General features: G+C 59.3%; 1 protein-coding gene across 6 annotated transcripts in view; it reads left to right on the top strand.

Annotated features, from left to right (window-relative positions):
* The first annotated feature begins 1,327 nt into the window (after positions 1-1,327).
* SLC29A1 (solute carrier family 29 member 1 (Augustine blood group)) overlaps positions 1,328-26,949 on the top strand; it is a 34,454-nt gene continuing 8,832 nt past the window's right edge. Inside the window, exons 1-2 of one of the 6 annotated variants that reach the window (XM_056357810.1) lie at positions 1,328-1,480; positions 7,709-7,874. The gene's annotated coding sequence lies outside the window, so the exon portion shown is untranslated. Of the gene's footprint in view, positions 1,481-7,708; positions 7,875-12,643; positions 12,769-21,577; positions 21,758-22,396; positions 22,507-23,811; positions 23,925-26,949 lie in introns of those variants that run through there. The other 5 variants (XM_056357804.1, XM_056357806.1, XM_056357809.1 and 2 more) reach the window with 5 other exon arrangements.

The following is a 26,949-nucleotide window of genomic DNA, read 5'->3' as shown; positions in this document are numbered from 1 at the left end:
CAGGAGCTCAGTGGGGAAGCTGCTGCCTACAGAGCAGATGCTCCTGCCTGCGCAGCCCTGCCAGGCCTGCCTGCCTTTCTTGCAGGATGGCTGCCAGCCCAGGTCATGGCAGGTAAATGCTGTGTGCCGTGGAGGGGGCCAGGGAACCGTGGCCAAACCCCCAGGGCTTCCTGCATCCCAGGTATTTTGCAATCATTTCACCAGGCTACACCAGCTTCAGCTGTGCCAGTTCCCACCCGTGCTGGGAAGGGGGCAGAGGAGCTGGCCCAGCCTGCCCTGAGCATGCACCAGCCCCCGGGGGGAGAAGGGGAATTTTCTGGGGCTGTGTATAGCAGGGCCTCTCCCCAGCAGGCTGCTAGGTTCAGCTGCGCACACCCCTCACCCCCTCATACACGTTGTGGGGCTTAAAATAGAAGTGCTGGCTGCAGCCCAGCTCTGCAGCAAGGGCTGGGAGAGGAGAAACGCTCCCGCCACCCCATCTCCCTCCCACAGTGTCTCTGGGGCTGAGGACAGGCAGTGGGCACACCAGTGTCCCTGGCAGAGGGGCTTTCTCCATGCTTCCAGTGAGGGGGGGGGAGGAAACGCCGGCAAGGGGTGCTGCTGTGGAGGCAGGGGTGTGCTTCCCCCTGCGCCGTCCCACCCTCCACTTGGCTCTATCACTCTTGGCTCCAGCACCTGTTTTCCCCCAGCACCAAAGCTCAGCTGCCTGTGCTGCCTTAACGGGAAGAGGCGAGAGGGATGGCAGGCTGGGGGGGCCGTGCCTTGGGAGGGGCCCAGCCCTGGCCAGGCCGGGGAGGAGGTCGAGGCATCGCATTCGTGGCTCTGGCCTGACATACCAGGAAAGCAGCCGGTGGGCAGGCGCCAGTTCATTCCTGAGCAGCTGAGGGGCCCGGCGGAGGGGGCAGCGGGTGCAGGGCGCTCTGCTGAGGGCCCCCCAGCTGGCCCCAGGGGTCTGATGCCAATCCACGGTGGGGTGAGGGTTCAGCAACTGTCCTACCATGGATGGCTTGAGTCCAGCACAGCAGCATGGGGTGACATGTGCCACCATCCCAGGGATGATGCTGGCACCTGCAGCACTGCTCTCGGTACTGGTACCCGGGGCTGTCCCCCTTGCGCAGGCTGCGTGTCCCCCCGGGGTGGCCGCCCACATGCAACCTCCCCTCTCTCCTTCCCCACGCTGGCACTCAGCCCCGCTACAACCCGCTGACAAATCCTGCTTGCAGTTCCTATGGCAGAAGCCACTTCCCCCTGCTAATCTGCCCGTGCATGCAGCCTCCACCTGCTGAGCCAGCGGGAGCCGTGCTCAGCCGGCCCCAGCCGGCACCAGGGCTCTGACGCCCGCTCTGCTGCAAAGCCGGCGGGGCGGGAGAGCCTCTACACCCCGGTCCGGCGGCCACAGGAACCCCCGACCCTGCTTGGCACCTGGAGCGAGGAGGCTGCAGGCAGTATCACCTGGCCCCAGGAGAGCTGAGCCCGCGAGGTAAGGGCAGGGTGCCGGCGGGGAGGTGCGCAGAGCAAGCGCCGTCCCTGCAGTGCTTTGCTTCCCCGGGTACCGAGCAGGGGCTTCAGCTCCAAGCCCCTCTCTGCCGAGCCAAGGACTTGCCCCCCGTTTCGGCTGCACGGCAGTCCTGCTGCAAGGTCACCCTGCAGCCGGGGGCCTGCGCTGAGCTCCCAGAGCCACCACCCACTGCCTCGCTCACCCACCCTGGGGGGACAATGCTCTGGGACCCCAGCCAGGACTCGGGGCTTTCCAGTCCCCTGGCTGCAAGGAGGGTTTGGAGCCTGGCCCCGCTGCAGCAGGGGAGTGAAAGGGGGGAGCAGCAGCGGTGAGTGGGGCTGGCTGTCGGCACTCACCCTCCCTGCCTGGGCCAGCTCGCAGTACGGCGATGCCCGGCTCCCGGGGCAGGGACCCACAGGGCAGGGTCCCCAGGAGGGCGCAGGGGCAGGAGGACCAGCTGTGTGCTCCAGGAGGAGGGGCGGCGCTGGGAAAAGCCAGAGCCCGGGACATCCCTGTGCCGGGGCTGCGGCAGCGGAGGGACCCCGGTAGCATCCATCTCGCAGATGCGGGTGCTGCAGCGGGGGGGCCCGGGGCAGAGCGGGGTGCGAGGCGGGGGTGGGCGGCGGGGGGAGCGCGGGGCTGCAGCGCCGGCGGCGGCGGGGCCGGCCCGGGCTGGGGCTGTCCTGCGCCCGTCTGCGCGGTGTCCTTGACGTGGCAGGCAGCGCGCTAGGACCCGGCCGGGAGCCGCAGGCAGCACGGCTGGCAGCGCTCCGCCTGAGCGGTGCGGATCCTGCCCTGCCAGCCGGCAGCGCCGCGGGAAGGAGCCTGCCAGCTCCGGGGAAAAGCATGTAAGCGAGGGCGGCTGCGTCCGGGGCCGGGCGGGAGCTCCCCGTGCCGCGGGCAGGGTCGGGCCGGCCCCGGGCCGGGGCTGCCGCCGCGGGCTGTAGGCAGGGCAGGGGGTAAGGGCCGGTGCCTGCTGCCGCGGAGCGGGGTGCGCTGGAGCGGGGCGCGCTGGAGCGGGGCGGGGACGCCAGCGGCGGCGGTGGCGGCGCTCCGGGGTAGCCCTGGCACCCGTCCTGGGGCGGGGCCGGGCGGGCAGGGCTGGGGGGCTGCGGGGGTGGCAGGCCGTCCGACGGGTGCTTTCATCCCAGCGCGCTCGGCCCCTCGCTCCTGGCTCTGCTGGGTGTTGCTGCCTTCCCCTCCCCCTCCGGGACCCCCCCGGGGGGCTGGCAGTGGACCTGTCCTGAGAGATACATCTGGCACCAGTACAGTGCCATAGGGCAGCAAATGCCACCGCCCCCCACCCCCCCCAGCACCAACCAGCTGGGCACGGTGTTTGGTTACCCTGCCCCCAGAGGATGTCACCCCAGGACTGGCACAATCACCTCTTACTGGCCCCTGTCACCTTCTTTTGTCAGGCCCAGCCTTCCCTGAGCACTGGCTCCCTCCCTGCCCTGCCAGTCCCATATGTTCTTCTATGGCCCCGGGGGTGGGGACACTGCCAGGGAGCCCTTCCTGTTCCTGGAGGCCCTGGGACTGTGCCACCTCTTGCCTCCCTGCCGGGGCTTCTTCTGCAACTGCATCTGCCTCTCGCAGGCCCTTTGTCCCCATAGCCAGGCACTCTCCCATGACCCTTTCTATTTGTAGACTGACTGCTGGGAGCTGGGAGCCAGCCCTCTGCCCTTGCACCGTTCCCCACGCAGCTCCTTCCTCCCCAGGCACCGTGCCCCATGTCCTCAGCATGATTTGACCTGGTACAGAGATCCCGGCTGCCCCCGGGGTCCGAGGCTTAGCCTGGGGCTTGTTTGCCAGAGCCTGACCTCACTTACCCCTGCATCCATGGTGCCTCTCAAGGTCAGGGCACTGCTCTGCTGCTCCGGTAAAAGTCTTGTGCGAGAGGTGAGAAAAGAGGGTCCCTGCCACTGCTCACTGTCCCTACCTGTCCCATGCCCTGGTGCTGCCTCAGGGAGGGAGTGGGTGCTGTGGGGGCTGCAATGGGTGGCAAAGGGTAGGGAATGAGGGAAACTGGTATGGCCAGGTGGTAGGAGGTAGTGAAGCTCTTCCGTCACGGTCCCCAGGCCTGCGCAGGAAGGATGATGGAGGACACGGTGGAGGAGCACAGCCACGAGCTGCTGCTGGCCTGCTTGTGCTGCACTGACTGTCTCATGCACAGATGTATAAGGAGCCCCTGCCCCCTGCCAGGAGCAGCCAGAGTGCCCCTGAAGGCAAGCTGGGTGGCATTGGGAGCAGCGGGACAGGAGATACAGGCAGCAGTAGCTAAGCAGTCTGTCCCGCATCAGAGCGGGCAGGTCTGACCTGAGCTGCTGGCAGCAATGAGCCACTCCAGGACTTACTGGGAAGCCAGGCTTTCATGGAATTCTTTTTCTTCTCAAGAGGCATGGCTTTTTGCAGGGATTCCAGCACCTCCATGACTGCAGCTGCAAAGCAAGGTCAGCAGCAGCACTGCTGGGCACCATGCAGCAGCTCGGCCTTGCTATGGAGCTTCTTCCCAGCAGTACCATCCCAGGACACAGCACTAGCAAAAACCAGGTGAGGCTTTTCCACCTGCTTGTACCCAGCAGAGATGGAAGGTCCTGCAGGGAGAGTATAGATGGCAGGGAGTAGGTGATTCCTGCAGCTTTTTCTCAGAATGGGGAGTCTTTGTGGGAAGCCAGCCACCACTGTTGTCAGGGCTGACTTTCCCCATTCTGGCTTGCCAGAAAGGAGATTTACTAGGTCTGGGTTGCAGTGTTAGCAGAATAGGCTGTTTCCCCAGAGACTGCTTGTGAGTCCCCATCAGCTGTGGATGGACGTGTCGAGTCAGTCTTATACTGTGAGCCCCTGGGAAGGTAGCACCTCTCTTGTCCCTGAGGCACTTGGCAGCAGCACAGGGATGCTCCTGGCTGACTTATAGCCCAGGGCTGCAGGGAGAAGCAGGCAAGCTGCCTTCTGAGAAGCGAGCGATGCTGAGGAGGTATGTTTTGTGCTTTTCCCCATCCCGTCCCATCCTAGTCAACTCAGGGCTCTCGGAGGACCAGCCAGGAGCCCTTTCTCTGAGGCTTGCATTTGAGCTGTGAACACAGCCCTGCAGGACAGGTACTGTGCTCGGGGAGACTCACTGTGTGGTGTCCTCGTGTGATCCATCCTGGGTGAACAGCAGGACCCTGAAATCTGCTTCCTCACGGTACCCCTGCCCTTCTGCGTGGTGTGTTACAAGCAATGCTGCCCTGCTCCTTTCCAACACCTTCAAACAAAGAGCTGGAGCTTCTGCCCTTGGACTTCCCTGCGTACCCCCAGATTTGTGACTCTCGCTCACCCCCAGCCCCTCCTCTGCGGCACAGCCGCGGGTTAGCATAGCACACATAACAAAGCCCCCCGAATCGCTGCTCACACTTTGGGGTGCCTGGTTCCACTTTGTGCACACCACTCCCAATGCCAGTGGTGCCCCCATCTACCTGCTCCAGCCCACTGCCACCTCATGCTCATGGGCCCGCCTGGGGTCCCAGCGCTGGGGCCCTTGCCTGCCCTTCCCTTGCCCCTTCCCAGGGGACAGCTTGGGGGGCTTTCCGGCTCGGGTAGGCTAGATCCCCTCCCACCAGCCATCAGCTCCCCACTTTCGGGAGCACACCACTGCTGCGCTCCACCCCCCCACCGCTGTCCCCCCTCCCTCCCTCCCGCATGCCGCGGGGCCACTTAAGCCTATAGGCCGGCTAAGCCCTTCCCCGTGGGCTCCCCGTGCTCCCCGGTCACGGGAGGGGGCCCCGCAGCTGCCGGCCGCCCACCCGGTGGCCGCCGCAAGGGGGGGCTGTGCCAGCAGGGGGCAGCACCGGCCCGGGCCATGGGTTTGTGGGTGCAGTGTCGCGGCGCGGGGGTCCCGCAGGGTCCCACAGAGCCCCTCTCGGGGTCAGCCAGCTTGGCAGGGTGGGCGGTCGGGGCCAGAAGCGCGTGCATCCCTCCGGGCACAGCCAGACTGCGCCAGGGCCTCCCAGTGACCTGAGCACAAAGCACTGGAGGCTGCCGGCGGTGTCCCCCAGCCGCACGCGGGAGGGGTGCAGGACCCCCCGAGGGTTTCCTTCTCCCCTGGGCCGTGTTAGCACATCCTCTGCCCACGGGTGGGTTCTCGGCTTTGCAGAAGGGCTGGGGAAGGGAGGGCAGACCAAGCAATATCCTGGTGATACCCGCCGGCTGGGCAGCTGGTCATGGGTTCGGCTTGCCCTTCTTTTGATGTCTCATGGTCGTGCTCCGCTGGGGGGCCGGGGGGGGGCTGCATTTCGGCTTGGGAACCCACGGAAGCATGACTGGCAAAGAGGGGAAATGATGAACGGCGGGTACTGTTGGAAGCTGTGGGAAAGGGCCCTCCTGGAGACCTCCCCGGGGATGTTTGGGAGCATTCAGCCACAACTCCACTGCCGATTTGCCCAAGGGGGGAAAGCATGATGGGAAGGGCTTAGTCTCCAAACAGGATTTAGTCAGCCGTGCCAGACCTTTGCACAGAGCTGAATTCCTCCGCGCCAGCCAGCGACTGTTGAGCCGGGCACAGACTGTGGCCAGCATGGCTGTGAGAGCTCCTGGGTGTGTGTTTGGAGTCCTCGTCTCTGTAGATGGCCATGTGCCATGGTCCCTGTCATGCTGGTGGCCACAGAGGCCACCCAGGGAGCAGGCTGGCTGGGAAAGCAGGTGGGTGCCTTGTCCCTGCCCTGCCATGCAGGGTGGGCAGCCTCCGGCTGCAGCAGCACTCCCCAAGGGCCAGAGCACAGATCTGACCACTGCCACCAAGATGCTTCAGAAAAGTTGATGGGGAGCCAAGGCTTCAGGGCTAGGATTCAGCCATCCTCCAGAAAGGCTGCTTCTGCCTGTTAGATGGTGCTTGGAGATCCAGGGAGCTGCTGGGCACCCGGCTCCACTAGGGCTTGGGTGGGCTTTGTGGAGTGGGGGGAGCGAGACCACACAGTGACTGCCACCCCCCTTCCTTTTGCCAGGTTCCCTCATTCCCAGCTGCCCACAGCTCCCCCGTGGTGTTTTATGAGGTGGCTGGATGCCAGCTGTCTCCTTCCTCAATGGCTCTGCTCCATCGCAGGAGGCTGGTGCTGCCAGCCAAGGAGCGGGATGTGCCCCCGGCACTGCTTCAATGGGCCGGATGACCTTGACTATAGTGTGGCTCCCTCCACCCACCATCCTCTGCCAAGGACACCCAGCGTGAGAATATGACAGGGTGACAGTGGGTGCTAGGAGTGGCCCATGCCCTGAGGCTGGCTGTTTCTGAATGCCGCAGGGCATTCCTGCCTGCTGCTGTGCCAGGGGTTAACCGTGGCTCCTCTGGTATGACTGGGAGCCTGAACTGTGTGTCCTGAGTTTACCCAGGTCTCAGCTTGGCCGCTGGCAGCAGGCAGTTTCCACTTGCAGGGGTAACATTTCACCCTTGGATGGTGGTTGCATGGCTGTCACTCAATAACTAGACACAGAGCAACCCTGTGGCTAATTGGTGTCATTAGGCAGTAAATGCTTGTAAGCAGGAGCTGAGGAGAGGGCAGCAGGGGTGCAGGGAGGGAGGGAAGATGTCAGGGTGTGGGGAGGGAGACAGAAGGGTGGGGATGGAGAGATCACTGTGGGAAGGATCACACCCAGGAGATGGCTGGGGTGGGAGACCTTCAGGAGAGGGGGTTCTGTGTCCCCCAGCCTGCCAGCTGGGATGTGCCCTGTGTCCCAAAGATGCTGCTGCTCCACAGGGCAACAGGCCCTTCCTGCTGGCAATCTGAGAGGGGCTGGAGCTTGGCTGGACCCCACTGCCCATGCCAGCCCCCAGGAGCCCTGTGGGTGCCCCAGGCCCCTTGCTGAGCTGTGTCTGCCCAGAGGACAATGGGGTTTGTTTCTGCTTGCCCAGCTGGAAAACACGCATGGCCCCAACACCAGGCTGGAGTTCTCAGGGCCAAGGCCCTTCCCTGCCGTATCTCCGGGCCATTTGCTCACTGGAGCTTCAAGTGCTTGGGGGGGGTGGGGAGGTGTCACCCCATTGCATCTTGATGTTACCAGTGAGAGGGGATGCTGAGCATGGGGAGGCGGTGGGGCCAATTGGCAGCAAGTGCCTCCCTCTCTGCTGCCTCTCCTTGCAGGTTTTCACCCAGGGCTGCTCCTCTGCTAGCAGCAAGCTCCTGCTGCCCTCAGCCTACTAGTGAAGAAGCCACAGGCAGCTGCCTGATTTTATTTTGGCAGGTCGGGTCGTGCAAGGAAGCAGAGGGACAGCGGGGCACTGGAGGTCTGTGTGGCTCCCTGCGAGCGGTGACGTGCCCAGCTGGATCTCTGCGCCACGGGCAGAGCTCAGGAGGGGATTGCAGCCTGCTCCTGTCCCACCTCATCCCAGCCAGGCTTAGGCCATCAGGTGAGCATCACTTCGACCCTGCCACTTCTTATCCTGAAAGACAGGGCAGGGCACTGAGGTCCTGGGGGGGTCACCATCAAGAGCCCTGCAAGCAACAAGCAGAGAACTCCCACCCAAAAAATGGTCCACCAGCAGCTCCGCAGTTGGGACCCTGCTCCAGGGTCAGCCAGGGCCAGCAAGGGAAGAGCAGAACTGAAACGGTCCCTGAGCCATTCACTGATCCCAGCAACAGGCTGAGGTGCTTTGTTGACTATCAAAGCATCCAGGATCATTGCTGCCTCCTTGTAACTGGATTCCCAGGAGCCTGTAGTGGTTTCTTCCCCCCTATTGGCTTGTGGGTTAGTAACCTGCTGACACTTGACAGAGGTCCAGCATCTTCTGTTTCCCTCCATGTGACTGATTAAAATGCCCCCTGTCCCCCTTTCCCAACCTGGCTGTGCTCTGCTGCCTTGTCACACGTGCAGAGAATCGGATACAGCTGCTAATCTGCTTGCCACCCCACTCCTGCCTGCCTGCTCTGCCTTTTAAACGCACTGGCTCTCTGTTTCTTTGCTCCGTGGCGCGGAGGGGTGGCACAGAGACTCTCTGAGCTGAGCCACCCGTGCCCTTCTCCTGGCAGGGTGGGAAGTGCCCAGTGGAGGGCAGCCCTGTCGCCATGGGTCATTCATGCAAAGGGAAGGGTGGTTTTGCAATGGAAAGGGGAGCTGGATGGCGTACAGCCCCCTGACCTCAGCCAGGCTGACAGCCTCACCGTGCCTCAGTTTCCCTTGCTCCTACCACAGGCGTATTAGAGGGAAAGGGAAATCTCATTGCAGAGGAGGGTTGGTGGGTTAATTAATGTATGGTTGCAAAGGGCTTGCAAATCTCCAAAGAAAATGGTCGACGTGGGTGCCAAGTGTAAAGGATCCTGGAAACACTTAAGTGCCTGCAAATGCTGCCTAGCTCCTCAGGCCCTAAAACTCAAATATTTCCCAAGAGGCACAGAAAATGTTCCTTCAGCTCCTATGATGCATTACCCACTGCCTGGAATAAATCTCCATTTTCGCTCTTGATTTCCAAACCAGCTGTTTGTTTGCTTTCCCCTTTTGGATTTCGTTGCTTTAGTTGAAGCTGGGAATTGCTACAAGGCGGGGCGGGGGGAGAAAGCGGCTTTGGTGAGAGGTTTGGCAGCAAGCGTCACTGAAGGGAGAGCACTTTGCCTGTTCTGCCTGTTGCAAAGCAGAGCATACAAATTGGGCTCCAGGTGACAGCATTGCAATGCCTGCGGAGCACATTTGAGATTTCAGAAAGAAAACTCGAAGGGCTGGGCAGCATGAGCCCCTTCAGCATGTCCTGGGGAGCATGTCCATGGGACTCCTGGCTTCATGTAAGGGAGAGGCTTTGCTGGCTGCCTTCCCCCAGGAAAGCAGGGCTCTGCCTTCTCCCTTTGCCCTGGGGAGCGCAGCAATGTGCCAACAGCAGCGGTGTATTTTAGCACCATGCTGCTGCTTCGGGGATGGAGAGTGTGGAAGAGCAGCAAGACCCTGGGCCCCACTTGAGGCTGCTTTTCTCCTTGCCCAGATTACACAGGGGAGAAACATCTAGCTCTGTGTGTCGTGCTGGTGTTATACATTGGTGGGCCCAGTACCAGTGCTGGGCAAAGCCCCAGCTGTTTCCAGTCCAAAGCAGAAACCGTTTCTGTAGCTGTTTACTTCTTCTGGGAGGCTTGTTATTGTACTCACAAAGGCGAAGATGATAACATGAGGGTCACTTGGGAGCAGAGGGCTCCACGAAGACAACGCATCCTGTCAAGATGAAACAAGACAGCTTGACCCTTCAGCAATGGCGCATGTTTGCATAGCAATAAGTGAGTTTTCACTGGCTCTGTGATTTGCCACCTTCTGTAAGAGAGGAGGTGTCATCCCCCTGAGACCACATGCCAGTGTTAGTATCAGGCATCCCAAGGACCATGCATGGCTCTTGGGGGTGGATGTGCTTCCCAGGGGGCTGAAGTGGCTCTCCTGACGCAAGACCCATGAGTGAAATCGTTTTTGTCCTGCACCAGCCAGGGCTGGATTTTAATGGATGTTCCCTCCCAGCCTTAGCCTGCCTCACTCCATGGTGTCTTGCTTGCTCCAGGTCTCCTGCTCACCCAAAGGAAGGCATCGTTAGACCCCATCCTGCAAGTCAGTGGTGGGTGGGTGCACAGGTCTGTGCAGAGAAGCAGCTGGTGGCCCATGCGGACGGAAGAGATATACTTAGGAGCTGGAAGCTGCCTTTCTCCTTGCCTTCTTTCTGGTATATCTGCTGGCCTTCTGTCTGCCTGCGGTCACTGGTGGCTGCAACGCTGTTCAGCGCTAATGGATTTCAACCCTCTTGTCTCCACTGAGACATCTCTATTGAGAGATGTTGGTTCCAGTGCTGAGGAGCGGCTGCGCAGACAGGACCAGAGCTGTGAATTAGAGAACATTTAATTCCATACTTGAGCAATGGTAAGTGCTCTGTACCCTGCTGCTGAAAGCCTGGGGTGAGGCAGCAACTCCACCCACCCTGTCCTGAAGCAGAGACTTCCTGGAATATCCACTCAAAGGTAAATTTTGTGGTATTTCTTCTCCCAATGGGATCTGAGGGTCTTAATGATGCTGAGAGCCTTGTTCTTGCTTCTGGAAGCACGGTGACAGTTTGGCTGGGCGCTGCCAGTCTGGACCCTGTGCTCAGGAGTCCCTGGGGGATTGGTTCCCACAGCTTTTAGTCTGTGCTGAAGTTGGAGCTTATATAGAAAAATAAAATTGTAGCGATGCTCAAATTTTAGCTTATGCTGCTGAGCAGCAAGTGTGGACATCTTGAGGGGAAACATGGGGCCTGAGATGCTGTGGCATTGATGTCCTGGGGACTGCTACAGGGACTTGTGGGGCTCTCTAAGTGACAGCAGCATGGCACATCTCAAAGCTAGAGAGGAGGTGATGTGAGACGTCTCAAAGCAGGCAACCTTGCTCTCCTATTTTGCTTTTTTTTTGGAAAGGAGAGGCGAGAACAGGGGAGGCGGGGAGAGGAGAGGCGAGGAGAGAGGTTTTGCCTGTGTTGCAGCTCACCCAGAACACAACCCTCCAGATTGGAAAGGCTTAGGGAAAGTGGGCTGAAAGGCAGGTCCAGGGCTTGGAGCCGTCATTGCCTGGGAGACGCAGCAGGAGCTTAATTGGAGATGGGAGCTTTTAAATCTAATTTGATCTGATACAAATCTTACATTTAAGACAAAAGCCTCCTGTCTTACTAGCTGACAACACTGTCTGCTGTTCGCTTCATGTTGTCAGTACACCCTGCTGACTCCAGCAATCTGTAACTGCAACCAGTATCTACCAGCCAGCACAGAGGGAGAGATCCAGTGGCAGAGGCTGCTACCGAGCAGGACCGCAAAGAAGTTACTTCCTGAGGGTGACACTGCAGCGTCATTGTTGCATGTCAGAAAGCAACGGTAGCTGTCTTACCCCTGTCCTCATAGCCTTTTTATCGGGCTTTGGGGACTTTTTGCTTACGTGGTGACGTTTTGCATGTCTGTCTTAAAATACAAGCTTGGTGCTTGGATTCAGTGGGGAGATGTGTATTAGACATCATCTCACTGGAAGATTGTGAAGACAGGAATCTGCCAGGGCATTTGGGGGTGTTTTAACTTCTGATTTTAATTTCTAACTCAAACTGATTGCTGGCTGCAGAGAATTTTCCGAGGGTGTTTATTAATGGAGCAAACGTTTTTACAGTCAAAGCTGCTACAGGGACTTCCTGATGATGCTGCCTGCAGCCACATGGCGTAAGTGAACAGAGCGAGCGAGAGAGAAGGGCCCTGTGCTCCTGGTAGAAGCATCTGGAAACATCAAGCTACATAAAAAAAGATTGCAAGCCGTTTAACTGCTCAGGTAGGAATTCAGGTGCACTCCCCTTTGCTGTGGGACAAAGTACCTGATTCCTGCTGCACCTTGGTAATTAAGCAAAACAACAGGTTTTTATCACAGCAGAGTAGATATCTATTCTGGAGAGATAGGAGGCTGGAGCTTGAAAAAAAAGCAACCAAACAGCTTAGAGTCCATGCCTGCCCTTTGGATACTGGGTACACACAGTACTGATATGCTCTGGATATAAGGAAACTGCTAAATTTCAGAGGGGTCTGCACATTACCTGCCATCCCAGGTAGCACCCCCATGAATGCATGGTGCAAAAAGCTGTCTTCAATCTTCTCCACAACCCAAGATAGTTTTATATATATATATATATAACAATATACACACACGTGTTTATGTATACACACCCATATGTATCTATATATGTACATCAGTAACTGCCAGCAGAGAGGATTTTTGTCTGGATTGGGATGCAGCTTCACGCTCCGTTCAGAGCCATAACACACCGTATAGCTCCCCGTAGAGCTGCAAGGGTTACCGATGGGTGGGTATTAATGCAAACCCGGAGCCGGGCGCAGCTCAGAAGCGCTGGGGGGGGGGGGTTGCCCCCCCTTCTCCGGGGCTGTGCAGGGCTGAAGCAGCCGGGCCCTGGGCGGGCCGGGGGGTTCCCCGCCGGGTGCGGGGCGGGGGAGGCGCGGAAGGGGGGGAGCCAGGGGCGGGCCAGCCCCGGGGAGGGCCGGCACCCGGCGCGGTGCGGGGGAGCGCGGCGCAGGTGGGTTCACGCGTGGGGTGGGCAGCGCTGCCCGCGGGGGGTCGCGGCGTCTTTTCCCCCTTCTCTCCGGGGGGTGGGGGGGTGGGGAAACCGGCCGCCTCCCCCACGCGGGAGCCGCGTGGCGCTGAAGGCGGCAAAAAGAGGAGGAGGAGTTTGAGGAGCGGGGAGGGAGGAGGCGGTTTCCCATCCGCTTCGGGGACAGAAGGCGCCGGCGAGGAGAGGGGGGCAGCGGTGAGCTCCCTTCTTTAAGGTACTGGCTCAAAGTCGCTGAGCTTGCAACGCCCCCCGCCCCCCCTCGCCCCCGCCTCCCTCCGAGGGTCCTAGCAGCGTTCCAAAGCTTTGGAGCAGGGAGCCGGGTGCTCCCCCAGGAGCCCTCGGAGGGAGCCGGCGGGGGGTTGCAAGCTCAGGATCCGGCGCCGCAGCCTTGGGGGGAGGCAGCGTGTGAGTCGCGGGTCGGTGTCGCGGGGGGTGTGATGCATAGATGCTGTCTTTTGGGATGGGGGGGTTCTTCCTTGCCGCCTCGCGTGGCGAGTCCACATCCCCTTCCGCAGCTGCCGCCGCGGGGAGAGCGCGTGGCTTTGGGGTGCGGTGATGCTTTGATGCCTGGGATGCAGGACTTCCCCCAGGGGGTCGCGCAGCGCTCCTCCGGCTGCAGGGATGCGCATCTCCGCCGCGCGGCAGCCGCTGCGGGCCGCGCCGGGCCACTCTGCGAGGACCCGGTGGCGGGCGCGTGGGCTGGGCGCCATGTGCTGCGGTGCGGGCGGTGGGGCAGGGCCAGCCCCGCTCCGCGTCCTGCTGAAGAAAGTGCTCCCCGTCGGCTATGGGATGCTGTGGAAGATTTCAGTTTCTTTCTGTTCCTGAGCAAAGCGGCTGCGTTAATGGAGAGCCTGGCCCGGGCAGGAGCACCGAGAGCTCCCGTGGAGCCCTTTTGTGCTGTCATTCCCACCTCTGCAGTTAAATTAGAGCCTGTACTTAAATTTGAGCCTCTAGTTAAATCTGAGCCTCACACCCCTGCTAGGTGCTAAGACTGCCAGCCCAACAGTCACTGCCTGTGCTCACCAGCGCTCCCGCCTGCCTCTCGGGAACAGGCTGTGGAACTGCGGGCTGTGTGGGAAGGCGGCAGCAGCCAAGCCCTGGGGCTGTGGGATCGAAGACAAGTGAGCCTGTATCCTTGAGCCCAGTAGATTCCCTAGGGTTAGGGGCTGCAGGAGGAATTCATGCAGCTGTTGGCCACAGCTGGATGCACTTCCCGGCTGCTCCAAAGCAGGAAGCAGCCTGATGGCCCCTCAGTTGCCTGTTGTGAGCTGACACAATTTAGGGACTTCTGTCAATGCCGACACAGGAAATCCCACTCCCCTCCTGCACCGCATCCTGGCTTGGCGGCATCGTTTCCTCTCACCAGCCCCTCGAGATGCTGGACAGTCTTCGGGCTCCCTCAAGCCTGCCTCCACTACAAAACTACTGCAGGATGTGATGTGCGAGGATGCTTTTCTCTTGGGTACCTGGTTGTCTGAGTGCTGCTTGTGGGCTGTTGATACAGTGTCAGTGCAGTGCAGACGCTGTATGTGTGCTCTCTGGAGTGCTCCTGCTGTTGCTTTTTGCTCCTGGAAAAGACAGGTAGGCATGCCTTGGCTCACCAAGAAGGTCTTTACAGAGCAGGGGCACTTTCCGTATGGCACTGAGGGCTCTAACATAGGCCCCAGAAGATGGTTTGCAGAATGGCTGTTTCCCGTCAGCTAGTACAAACAAGAGACGGGGGCCTACACTGTAGCAAAGCATCTGCAATGGAGAGGTGGAAGAAATTCAGTTCAGCTTGAACTGGCAAATGAGCACCAGCACACAGGGCAGTAGGGCACCTCCATCCTGCAGTTTTTCCTCTTCTCGCTTCCTCCCCAAGCTGCGTAATTAACTACTGGCATAATTTCCCCATCATGGCATCCCTGCTCTCATTATCTTGGGCTGAGATGTATAATGAGCCTCTTCCTCTTCCAAGATGAGCCATAGGCTTTGTTCTTGCCCGGGCCTGACCTGTCTTCTTCCTTGTTGTGGTCTGGGGTGAAGCCAGGGCATGGAGGACAAGGCACCCCTTCATCCTCTCTCCTGTTGCACTTCCTTGCTCTGCCCGGCTCCATTCCCAGCTGCCCTGGCAGAGGCAGGGTTTGGGGACCAGCCCATCAGACCAGAGGGAGCCCAGGAGCACCCGCCTGCCCTGTCCAGATGGGCAGGCACCAGCCATTGGCTTTGGGAAGCCAGCAAGCAGCCCCCAGTGCCTTCTCTGGGACACGTGGATCTCAGCTGGTTTTGTCCAGCATAACATCCAGGTCCTTGACAGGTGTTAAGGAAGCTGCAATACCTGCTCTTACCAGCAAGTGCTGTTTGTGGTCCTTGCCAGCTCAGTACTGACCCCACAGTGCAAACTCTGCTCACCTTCTTGAGCCTCCTCAGCACATAGCTCTGCCCTGTGACACCTGCCAGCCCAGCACTGGTGCTGCTGGACCTGCAGGACTGTGAGCTCTCCAATTACATCTCCATGCTAACTTGCACTTAGCTGCCAGCAAGCTCAGGTGCAGAGCATTACACAGCGTGAGCTCCAGGCATTTGCAGATGGGCAGGAGTCAGGGTTTTAACAAACACACAGCTGTTGGGATTTGTTTAAGCAGTGCGATAAAGACCGAGCGTTTCCTAGGTTAACAACGTGCAAGATGTGGGATAGGCAAAGAAGTGTGCGGAGTAGGGTTGGACCCTGGGTGGATTTGGTTACATCAGAATGTGTGGTCCAGAGAGACCCCAGTGCCCCAGCTGAGGTTGCAGCACAGCACTGCACCCCATCTCCCACTCCAAACCCTGTAGACTTGGTTGGGCGATTGGCTGTACATAGGCTCTGGGGAGCTGTGGTGCTGCGTGAGGAATGCGTACGAGGGTTGCTGCTCTCATGAGACTAGGAAAGCTGTTGCGTAGGGATGGTGCTAGCCCTTTGTAACTTCATTGCTGATGCTGGTGCTGTTAAGAACATCACTATTGTGACACTTTGGTCCTGCTCTGGCTTGGAGCAGGCTTTTCTGTGGTCTCACTGATCCCTGAGAAAGGGGAGGCTCAAAGCATTGGGTATGTGTGGCTGTCATGCACCATCCATGACAAAAATCAGTGAGCTTGGCATTCTGGGTGCAGTGCTCAAGGCTCTCTTGCAGCCTCTTAGTTAAGTCATGGGTGAGCACAGTCAGGCTTCATCTCTAGAAGACTGGCTTTTTTTGAGGCCAAAGGGGAGCAGAGACCTATTGCCTACTTGCCAGTTCATTCAGAAGAAGCCCGCAGGAAATCAGGCAGATTTCCGCAGAGCTGCCTTGCCTTCTTCCCACCACACCACTGTCAGGATTTGCTTTAGTTCATTTAGTTTAGGTCTTGTCTGATGGGAAAGCACTTCACTGTGAAATTTCCAGCTGGAAATTCATGGAGTGAGTGGACCAGGAAGCTACAGAAGGAGGAGGCAGACAGGGACTTGAGGTGAAGAGCAGGACTGGGAGGGATGCGGCTGGATCAGGAGCAGCAGCAGGACTGGAGGATCCTGCAGTCAGCCTCCCACCCGGTGAGCAGCCTGCTCTGGCCAGGTACTGAGGGCTGAGTCACAGCAGCAGGACTGGGTCATCAGCCTGGCTGTGCTGAGGGCAAGCCGTCACCCGAACACATACCAGCGCCCCTGGACTGCCGCTGAAATGGCCCCAGCCCTGCTGCAAGGCTGCTGGGGAGAGGTGCATCCCACCTGGGCCACCCTGCTTGGCTTCTCTGCTCATGCTGTGGGTCCCAGCGTGGTCCTCACCCCTGCCTGGTTCATCACACCTAGCACAGCCACCCACTGATTCCAAGCAGGGACAGGGAGCCGATTTACACCGATAGCTGAGGGTCAGCTCACCTGGAGGAGCTCAAAGACATCAAGGGCTTTGGGGTGGGCAGCCCCATTTGAGTTTTGCTGCAGGTTTGCTCATGGAAAACCCTCGTGAGAGGAGCTCCCTCATTTTAGGCTTGGTTACCCCTGGAGAACAGCTCGGAGAGGCAGGAGGGACTGGTGGCATAGCTCTCTTCGTGCTCCTGGCCAGGGGCTTGGAGTTGAAGGAGCTACCTGCCCTACCTTCAGCAGGCCTTGTCTTTTCCTGGCCTCAGGACCAAGCTGGAGGCAGTTCTGGTTTTTTTGCCTGGGATATCCTCCCTCGGCGCTGTGGATGAGCTCCTCGATGGTATTTGCTCTGGACAGAACCTCTGCCCCCTCAGGGAGCCCACTGCTGCAGGGAGCGCGGTGCCTTCAGCTCTTAAGGGTTTGTAGGTATTGTGCTGTGGCTGAGGATGGTAGGGTTGGGCAGGTCTTCATACCACCCTGATGAGAGCAGGAGTGTTATCCATGCACCGCAGGAGGAGGCAGACCAACGGCAACACAACCAAGCTGTTAAGAAGCAATCCACCCTCCCCTGCAGCTTCTCCTTCCCGTCTTCACACCCACCCCTCGTGGCAGTACAAGGTTGGTGTGATCGCATGGTGAACCACATCAGGGCATTGATCTGCCAGCATCTTCCCAGACAGGGCTGTTACCCTGGAGGCAGCAGGTGCAGGGTGCCTGGGCGATGCGGGGCAGGAGCTGTGCCTTGTGGGGGTCAAGGGAGTTGCTGTAGGGCCCCACGCTCCCCCCTGCCTGGGCTCTGCAGCTGGGCTTGCTCCGAAAGGGGAGCCTTTGACTAAAAACAGAACCCAGCAGAAGTAAATGGCTTGGCCTTCAATAAAACAAGTCATCTGCCACCAGCCCTCCCTCCCTTTCTTCCCCCGTGGCTGCAAGGGGGATGCAGTGTGCCAGAAAGGGATTGCTTCAGCAGCGCTCAGCTCCTGGGCTCCTTATCGCCTGGCATCGCCGTGGGAGTGCATCAGCGTCCCAGCGTGTCCAGGCACCTGGGCAAGCTCTGGCAGGACACCTTGCCGGATGGCCAGCCCACCTCGATGGAGGCTACGGTACCCTTGGATCTTCCAGCAGGGAGTCTCAGAGCCTCCTTCATCTCTTCTGCTCCCCAAATTAACATGGGAGAGGCTCGGCAGCGGTGGAGCCTGCAAGCCAATGCCAATGTCTGCAAAGTGCCGTTTCCACATGAGCAGAGCACTCGGTGGCTCTCATGCAGGGTTCTCCGTGCTTCCAAGGTATCCCTGGGGATGCTCACAGTCCCAGGCAGCCCAGGACCTTGTGGCTGTGGCACACTGGGTGGTGGCTGATTGCACAGATGCAGCAGCGCCTGCGGGTTGGGATTTGGAGGGGATGTGACTTGCCCTTTCCTGACTTGTGGCCAGGGTTATTATTGGTCGTGTGGGAGACACTCTGTTTTGCCATGGTTTGTCCAGACGCGGGGGTGAGCTCCTCACCTCCTGTTGTCTCTCCCTGCCTGATCCTACTTGCATAAAGGTTTCCCTGTTTGCTACGGGTTAGCCCAGGCCAGTGCCAAGAGTGAGAGGTTTGGAGTCTAACTCCCTCCGAAGGAGGTGTCTGCCTCGAGCCTTGCTCTGGCTCCACATGTGAGACGTTAGTCCTGCCAGGCTGTTTGTGGAAGCTGAGTTATTCAGAGAGGAGGGTACGAGAAGCAGAATTTCTGCCCTGGGTGTTTACTCCTAGTCCTGTGCTTGATCCACACCACTGGTGGCATGCTGCCACCTTGGCTTTTGGTTCCTAGGTCCACAGACCGTGTGCTGTCCGCACGGCTCTTCTGGAGCTACCGCAGAGCAAGCCTGGCTCTCAGCAGGTGTTACCTTCCCCACAGCCTTATTTAAAATCAGCTGGGAATTACAGGTGTGTGTGGCTCCTCGAGTCCCCCCAGCTCCTAGGACTTGCGGGGACGGCTTTGCCCTGCTGCTGGGAGGTGACTGCGACTTTGGAAGTGGCTGGCTTTGGGCATGTGGGAGGAGCACACCCAGCCAGGGCATCTGTCCCTGCTCCCTCCTTTTGTTTTTGGGGATCATGGGGTGCCCCTTGGCTGGGACAAAGAAGGTGTGTGGGTCTGGGGGTGACTGACATGCCCCATCTCCTGGAGCAGAGCTGCATTTAGCAGCTGAAGCCAGTTCGCAGTTTGCAAGATGCTGCAGCCATCCAGGCAGTGAGCAGGATCTTGGCAAGACAAGTGGCTGGCAGAGGGACCATGGCAGGTGCCAAAACCTTCTTCCCTGCTCGCCACCCCCTTTCCCAGTAGGGCTGCGGAGATTTCATGCCGAAAACAGTGGTCGGCCAGGTCCCAGGTTCTTGAGCTGGCCTACAAGCAAAAAGCCACTTCAATCTGTGGGGACCCAAAATAGCCCTTGTATTTCTCTCCCGGCTGCCAGGCACATCTGACATGCAAAGGACAGAGCCAACCTCAACCCACCACAGGCCCGGCAGTGGTTGGCCCACACATGTCTGTCCCAGTTTCTGTCAGGGGGCTCTTGGTCAGTGGGGAGGGATCGCCCCTCCAAATTTTGGGAGCTGGGGAGGCTGTGACGCCGGGGGAAGATCATGTTGTTCTGGCTCTGGTTTCACTCCTCCGCCCCCCCACTAAATTGGAAGCAGCTGTGCAGCCCAGCCCAGCCTTGGAAAAATTGCTGGGTGGGGGCAAAATGAGGTCTGCCCCCATGCCAGCCCCCTGGCAGGGCTGGCAGCCTGTGGCAGCCCCTCCACCGAGTCCTCTGGGTGCAGGGACAAGGCTGGCTCTGTCCAGCCCCAGGGATGCTCTCCCACCTGCCAGGGGACTCGGGTGAGGGGGCAGCGTGGCCCAGGTGCCGGTGGTTCAGCGGCTCCCACTGGGTGTGGGCAGCTCTTGCTGGCTGAGGGTCCTGCTTGCCTCCAGCTTTGTGCATTTGCATCTGGCACCAGCTCCCTTCGGGAAGGAGGCAGCACTGGACGGACGGAGCCTCTCCCCTGGGATGTGAACGCGTCCCAGGGTGCGGGAGGTGGCCGGGTGGCAGTGGGCAGGGAGTTGCTGTGGGCAGGTGCTCTCACAGCTGGTTGTCTGCCAGCTTTTCCTGCCCTTCCAGAAGCGGCCCTGTTTTGGGGACGAGCGATGAGGAGTCCTGGGGTCGGGCTCTCCTGGGGAGAGAAGCCCCCATAAAGTACAGTGTGGCATTTGAGGTGAGGGAACATGTTTGGCTGAGCCCTCCAAGCCTCCTCTGCTAGAGGCTCTGTGCATAGAGGGGGCTCCATGCGTATCTTGGGGAGGGGTTTAGAGGGGCTTTTGAACTTTCCAATGATTCCACAGCCCCCCTGCCTTGCCCCTCACGTCAGGGCTGTTTTGAGGACCTCTCAACTGCACCATAAGCTGTCCCCATCCTTCTTTCCCAGCCGCTCACTGCAGGTTGCTCCATGCTCAGCTCCCTTGTGTCATTCCTGGCCTGACTCCTTCCTGGGTCTGCCAGCTCTGAGCTCAGTCCTGGAGCCAGGAACATGAAGCAATGATGGAGGAATCCTCTCCATCCCAGCACCCTGGGGGCCACCAATGGCAGGTAGCCTCCTGCAGTCATGCTCTTCCCCTCCAGTACTACTCCCTGAGCAGTGACCTCGGGGGTAGCCACATGTTGCTGTGGATATGGCCCTACCAAGCCTAGAAGGCAGGGTATGGAGAAACTCATCTTGGTGCTCTTTCATTCCCTGGCTGTGGGACTCTATCCTCTGGGTTTCTTCCTATACATCCACTGAGTCCTTATCTTCAGACTTTTCTGGCCATGAACTGCTTTTTTCTCTTTCTGTCTTGCTGCATGCTTCCTCTTTATGGGTCTCACCTTTGTTCTTACAGACATGAGGGGGAAATGGGGACATGGTACTGTAGGCTCAGCCCATCCCTACGACGTGCTGTAGCTGCTGCCCAAGGTGGGGCTGACCGAGATACCATCTGTAATGACAGGGATTCCTCTTGAGCAAGCCTCATCATGACTGGGTGGGGGGTGGAAGCTACTAAAGCAAAAGAGATGCATCTGGCAGCCATGCCCCAGGGGGGAGTCTTGCCTAAGCAATGCCCCAGCCCATTAGGGGGCAATCCCTATTCCCACTCAATTGGGTGGGAATGAGGAGTGCCACCTGCCTGGGCGAGCTGGGCTGCGGGCAGGCGGGAGCCAGCACTGTGCTTTGTGCTGTGGCACGTTGGGATTGCATGGCTGTCCTGGTACGTGGTGGCCTGTGCCACCGCTGCACCAAGCCCCAGGCTCCTCCATGCAGGGACAACCTGCTCCTGCCTCAGGGCTGCCTCTGGCTGCTCCTTGTGCTCCCTGCTGATTTTTACATTAATGGTGTCCGGTTGTTCTCCCCAGGGGTTCTGTAAGGTTTTCTCCACTGGGAAGCGGAAATGTGGCTTCCTCCCATTGTGCCTCTTCCTGCCACGGCCCCCAGGCTGACCCTGGGGAGCACCCTTCCCGCAGCACCCCCCTCCCTGTACCCCCCAGATGGAGCCAGGCAGCACCTCAGCCAGCCATGCTGGCACCCTGGGGGGCTTGGACCAGCCCTGCACACATGGGCTGCAGGGGGCTGCCTGGCTGCAGGAGCTGCCAGGTGAGGATGAAGGTCTGGGGTGTGGCATCCCCCGGCTCTCTCCGAACCCATGGTGGTCCCACAGGAAGCTGTGGCCAGGTAGCGTGAGCTTTGTGCCTGCCTGTGTGGGTCATTGCCCTGCCCCTCCCCACCTCCAGGCAGCCCCTGGAGGTGCTGAAAGCTGTCTGGAGGCACCATCCAGGTCCTGGTGGTGGTTTCCTCCTGGTTTTGGAGGTTTCTGCAGCTGTAGTGAGTCGAGTCCTGAGCAAATCCCTCTGGCCACCCCTGGGAGAAGGGTCTTTATTTCTCTAAATTTCCAACAAATGGAACCTGCACCTAGCCCTGGAAAAACGTGCCTCCTTCCCCAGCCTGCCAAGAAGCAGGGTTGTGGCTTGGAGGCGATAGTCTCTTCTCCTGGGGACAGTGGCCTGAGCAGGTGCCATCAGGGAAAACAGCTCCTCAGAAGAGCCCTTACGAATCCTGTCCCTGCAAACAGGCTCCCGAGGGCAGCTTATCTCTCCCTCTGACGTCTCCTCAGAGATGACGTCCCCCCTTAGCTCCTGCCCGGGTGCTGTATCTCCTCCTGTACCTCCAAACCACAGGCCTTGGAGCAGGCAACTGCTCCGATATTTGCAGGGCTCTTCCCACCTCTCTCAAGGCTGTGCCGTCCCTACAGTCCTGTGGCCTGAGGTGACCGGGAACAAGGGTCTGGGACCAACCTGCCCTTCTGGTAAGCTTCTTGCTGTGACAGTAACATGTCCCCCCAGAGAGTTTGATGGGGCGCTGAGCAGGAGCACCCGTCTCTGCTGCAGGGGGTTGCATGGGTGTCCGGGGGGGTGTTCTCTGGCTGGACACCAAGTGTCCTGGGCTTGGGCGGTCGCCATGTGCTGAGGAGAGAGGTGTGCGCGTTCATGGTGGGGCTGCATCGCTAGGGCCTCCCTGTTGGTATTTGGCCAGAGATATGTCAGGGCTGGAAACCCACTGAGCAGCCCTGGTGAGGAGGTGGACTCCCACAGCTCTGTGGGACTTGGTGGTGGCTGGAGGAGTCCCAGCTGCATTACCTGGGGTAGTTTTAGGGCTGGCTTTGCCCTGTGACTGCCCACTCCCCTCTCCCTGGTGGGAAGCCCTTTGAGGACAGTGCTGGAGTCCCACGGGGCCCTGGGGAATTTGCCACCTGGGCCAGGTCACTTTACCTGCCAGGGCCGGGGGCCCCCAGGGAGCCTCTCGGGGCCCCTTGAACTCTGCAGATAAGGTGCTTTGCAGCTGTCTGGTGTGCGCAGTTCAAAACACAGCACAGGGCTGAACGCCCCCCCCCCCCCCGCACCTCCCCATGCCACCCGGCAGCCAAGATAACAGCCGGTCGGGTGCTGGGAACGAGTTTGCATGGTGGCTGTGGGTGCCGCAAACCTGAAGGCAGAGAGGGTCTACAGCTGTCTCTCCTTTTGCCCATGAAGGAGTGGAGAGTGCAAGGTGAAACACGTCAGAAATATTACCTGGGGACCTTCACCTCTGCTGTGTGGGCTGCCTTACAGGGTAGGGCTTTGTCTGCAGGCAGCAAGGCAAGGGAGGAGGCCAGAATGCCTCCATCCTGCTCCCTTGCTATGATCCCCCCCAGGAGGCAAGCACCAGCAGCGCTGGGGGCAGTGGATGGTGCAGCAAGCCTCTTTGCAGAGGGGCAGGGCTCAGAAAGGAGAAGAACAATAGGAAGTGCTATCAGCTCTCTGATACACTGCTTGCGAAGCACACCAGGAGTAGGAAGCCTGCTACGGTCGTTGGAGGGATGGGGGATCAGAGGAAGAGAGGCCATAGCTGAAAAGCCAGGTGAAGCTTTTGCCTCTCTGTTCGCCGTGGAAGAGCCTGAGCAGTTTCTTCACCTTCTGTTGGGGTGCTCCGCCGAGGAAAGGTTAGAAAGCAAAGCTAAACAGCAATAAGTCGCTAGGGCAAGGCGACTTTCACCGGAAAGAAAGGGAGGGTGAGCTGGCTGTCTGTCACATGTGGCCTCTAGTCATTCATTCACAACTGCCGCAGCCCCCGGGGACCGGGAGGGGGAAAGGTGTGACGTTCATTTCTAAGAAGAGCTGGAGGGAACTTCAGGGAAAAGCTGACTAGCAGATCTGCTGTGTGTCCCAGGCGTCTGTACAGGAGTGGGGTCTGTGGGCAGGTTGGGAGGTTTCTGCCAAGGGGTCCCCGAGCCGGGGCAGCGCTTTGTAGCGACTCGGAGCTCATGGTGCCCACGCTGCTTCCCAAAAAACATTCAGTCAGGGCTTTCAGCCTAGTTCTTAAGGGAACTGGCTGGTCAGGAGGGAAGGTCCTCACATGGCCCCATAATTGGTACAAAAACAGGAAGGAGGGTATAGGAGTCAGCAGTCCGTTTTTGCAGTGGAAAGAGATCGCTGTGTTGGGTCCCATGTTTCTTCAACGTGTTTGTGTGTGACCTGGAAAAGGGAATGAGCAATGAGATGACAGGGCTTGCTGAGGCGATTGGATTACTCAGGTTCGTGGGGACAAGTGCCAGCTAGGAAGAGTACAGAAGACCATTACAACACTGGGCAGTAGGCAGATGAAATTCAGTTTAGGTAAATATCAAGTGATAGATGAGAGGGGGGGTGGGGAGAAGCCCCAGATCTGCAAACAAGATTACATGCTGAGCCGGCCACTTGCAGCAAGGCCTGGGGCTGTTTTGGATAGCTTGGTGGGCATAAAAGCACATCAAATCATATTTGTGAGTGATAAGGCTGTACATCCTTCAGCTGCTCTTCAAATTGGTGTCTCACCCCCTCACAGCCCCTGTGTGGCCCCAGCCCCAGCGTCTCTGGAAGGGTTGAGGGAAGCTGGGGAAGGTTGGGAAGAAAGCGACGAGGAGGACCGAAGGCGTGGAGCTGTGCCTGGATGACTAAGTAAGCTAGAATTTCTCTGTTTGGGAAACGTGCTGCAGGGTGGATACAATCCAGGCCTGTAAAGCTGTGGCTGCCATGGAGAAGCCACTCCAATGTTCATCCACCCTTTGACAGCGAGGGCGAGGGAGCCCCAGCCAGGGCCCTGCACGCAGGCAGAGGTGCTGCCCTTGCTCAGAGGCTTCCGAATTAGAGAGGGAAGCAGGGTTTTCACAGAAGCAAAACCCACCACAGGCTACAAAACACATGGACAGCATGCCCCTGCTGGCTCAGCGGCTGGTGGAGCAGTTGGGGAGTTAGTCAATGCCTGTGCCACTCTTACCCTTTCTTGGCATCTGCTTTTGTCCTATGACGGAGACAAATTTTTGAGCCAGACTGGCCTCTGACTTGACCCAGCGTTACCTGCCCTTATTTTGGGAGGGCTTATGTTTGTCTCAGCACCGTGGTAATGGTGCACAATTGTGCACACTCATACGTCTTGTGAAATACAAGCACGTGTCCTCACAGTTGGTGGCTGAAGGTGGAGGTGGGCAGGACACCGCTCAGGAGGCTGGTTCCTTGGACCCCGGCACAAGGTAGGAGGACCTGGGGGTGCGTGGTCAGAGTTAAGGCACACACACAAAATTTCATGGAATGGGCAGTTTTGGAGTGTCACCCATCCTCCAGCTGAGTCATGGCCACCAGGGCTTCATGTGACCTGCACACCTGTGCCGGGGTTGTTCCCTGCCCGCAGGAGAACCTCGATGGCCCACAGATCAGCCCTCCTGCCGGGAGGGCTCTGGTGTTGCCTGGGAGGGAAGTCCGACATAGGGGATGGGGTGAAGCCTGGTGAAGCACCTGGCCCTGCCCCATCTTGGCCACGCTCGGAGGAAGTGCTGACCTCGTCCTTGCAAGGTGATCCCCTACAAGTGGCAACAGGAGGATGTGTGCGGTGCTTGCCATCTTGTCTGGGGACTGCAAGAATGGTGCTATGCTTGGTGTGGCATAAAGACCTTTTCTTAAAAGAGCTGGTGTTCCTGGTTATAAACCCATAGCATGCCTACCTAACACTGTGAAATTGCTCTTGGGTGGAAAGCCAAGCATGGGCTGTGCTCACCTTTGGTGAAGGCAGCAGAAGCAGGTGAAGAGGCGATGCGTGGGAAGGGAGAGGTAGGGAAATCTCTGAAGCCCGGTGACAAATGGCTGCCTGCAGGCGTGGCTGTCCTGCAGTGCAAGTTTTTCAGCGGAGGTTAGGCGGTTTTGGTGATGGCTGGCGCTGCCGTGGGCTCCCAGGGCTTGGTTGGCAATGGGATTGCACGTGGCCCAGTACAGCAGGTGTCACTCAGCGTCTGTCAAGGTCTTTGTGCGGCATGAATGGGCAATTACCATTGTGCCATCTCTTGTTTGTACCTGCTCAGAGGTGCTGGCCTAGGGTTTGTTAACCCTGCTCTTTGTTATCTTACTCCTTCCGCTTATACATCGCTTCTGAGGGGTAAGACAGACTGCTTGACGCCCAGGAACAAAATGGATGTGCTTCGCCAAGGCCCTGCATCGCTTCTGCTTTTCCTTGTCCCCCAGGCTGTGCAGCCATTGGGCTGGTGGCTGGGATGAACATCAGCAGGCTTGTCCGGGAGGGGGTTAGAGCTGGGCTGTGCCAGCGAGGTGGCTGGAGGTGGCCTCCGTCCCCTGGTCCCTTATATCCCCTGGTCCCTTATGGTAGGGCTGCTCTGGCCAGGTGGGAGCAGGGCTGCCACCTGTTGCTGGTGTTGCTGGTGTTGCTTCCTGTGACTTTTTCTGTTTGTTATAGAGTTGTTTGTAAAAGCCGGAGGCTGAACGCGTTTCCTGCCGTAATGAGTGCTGACCCGCGTGCCCCTTGGCAGGCACCGGCTCTTTCTGGAGAAAATTAGGAGGCACTTAGTGAAGTGAGACAGAAAACAAACACAGGCAGGAGGCTGTGGCCGGGCAGCTGGGCAGCACTCGCCAAGGAGGTTGGGCTCCTGACGCAGGGATGTGGGCGCTCTCCGGGCAGTGGCCGGGAAAGCCGCATGGCGGAGTGCCCTGCCCCCGCACCCCCCGAGCCCCACACCCCAGCCCCCTGCCTCCTCCCCAGTGCCCTCGGCTCCTGCCACCTCCTTCCTCCACCACAGCCTCCCCTTCCTCCCTTCCCTGGACGCCTGGGCAGCGGACCCGGGCCATGTGCCAGCTGTGGTACTCGACACCTCTTCTCCTCCCACGTGGATGCTGCTAGACCCACGTGGCTCCAGCCCCCGTGACTTGAGCTGGGGCCTGATGCTCACCCCTGAGCGCCGGGGGGTGCGTAAGGGGACACATACACCTCCTTCAAATACGCTGAACACGGGGTTTACCCAGGCTCTGTCCTCCCCAGGTACGTCTGTGGGGTTGGTCTTTACCCCTGTTTCTTGGGACACTGATGCAACCTGGTGGGGGGCTGGGCATGGGGCGAGGGGCTTGGCTGGGCAAGGGGCAGTGTGTTGAGAGCTTGCTGGGAACCTGTGGCAGGAGCTGGGGTTCTCCTGCCTGTTTTGGGGTGAGATCTGTTAGATTGGGGATGAGCAGTGGCCCCGGTGGCATTTCTGTGTGCAGGGGGGTGGCAGCTGTATTTGCAGATCCCCTTGCTAATCCAGGGTCAGGGCTTGGGGTGTCTCCTGCCCACAGGGGCACCGGCAGGCTGCCAGGAGGGGATTTTGGGATGTTTTCTTTGGAAGCCTGGGGTAGCTCACGGGGGCAAGGCAGGAGCTGCCGTGCCCTGAGCTGTCTGCATGGGAAGGCAGGGGAGCTGTGCTGCACATGGCTCTGGCATCAACAAGGTGGCACCTGCAGGCTGGTGGGGCTGGTGGTCCCATGCAGTACTGCTGTCCTGCTCTGCCTTTTCGAAGCAGCCAGCGGGCTTCCTGAATCCCTCTCCACATCCTGCCGGCTCTGTTTCAGCTCCATCACAGCCGTAGGCTCCGCACCCTGCAGGACCACACCAGGGGAGGAGGTGAGCGGTGCTCACAGCCACGCAGGCACCTGCGACAAGGGACGGGCC

The sequence above is a fragment of the Falco biarmicus genome, chromosome 12, assembly GCF_023638135.1.
Source record: "Falco biarmicus isolate bFalBia1 chromosome 12, bFalBia1.pri, whole genome shotgun sequence".
In the NCBI taxonomy this organism is placed as follows: Eukaryota; Metazoa; Chordata; class Aves; order Falconiformes; family Falconidae; genus Falco; species Falco biarmicus.
The sequence above is the reverse complement of the archived record's forward strand: the minus strand, read 5'-3'. Positions and strand labels throughout refer to the sequence as shown.